Source organism: Elephantulus edwardii, unplaced genomic scaffold (genome assembly GCF_000299155.1).
Source record: "Elephantulus edwardii isolate Elephantulus edwardi_28Jun2011 unplaced genomic scaffold, EleEdw1.0 scaffold00041, whole genome shotgun sequence".
NCBI lineage: Eukaryota > Metazoa > Chordata > Mammalia > Macroscelidea > Macroscelididae > Elephantulus > Elephantulus edwardii.
This window is the reverse complement of record NW_006399791.1, coordinates 7927596-7928305: the sequence shown is the minus strand read 5'-3', so window position 1 is coordinate 7928305 and position 710 is coordinate 7927596.

Sequence of the window (710 nt, the reverse complement as noted above, 5' to 3'; positions counted from 1 at the left end):
GCTAAACACTGTGACACTGATGTGCCAAATGTGATAATGGTTACCCATGGTGGACAGTGTTTGGTGGAGCTCCCCAATTAAAACAAGCTTGGAGGCAGGAGTGGCATCCACTTCTGAAATGGCTTACCTCCAGAAACTCTGTGAACAGTGCTCAGGTCTTTTGTTTATAGGATCGCTATGAATCATCTATGACTTGACACACCTCACAACAACAAACCACCTTCCTTTTTAAAAACAAACAAACAAAAAAACCCCTAGAAATGAAATTCTTATTTTTCTGCCCTTAAATATGTGGGACATAATTTGGGAGGCTGGACTTTATGAGGTAAGATGTGGCATCAGGATTGGAGGATGGACTCTCAAGAGCCTGCACTATGCAGATGACACAATCTTGCTTGCTGAAACCAAAGAGGTCCTGAAGCATTTGCTGCACAAGGTCAAAAACTGCAGCCTTTAATATGGACTGAAGCTCAACATCAAGTAAACAAAACATTCTCACCACTGGGCCAAGTGGTAGCATTATGATAGACTGAGAAAAGATTAAGATTGTTAACAATCAACACTCTTGGTACCAGTAACCAGAAAATCAAAAGATAAATTACATTGAGAATGTCTGCTGTCAGGGACCTCTCCAGAGTACTGAAGAGCAATGATGTCAGTTTGGAGACTAAGGTCTGCCTGATCCAAGCCATGGTCTCCATAATTACTTG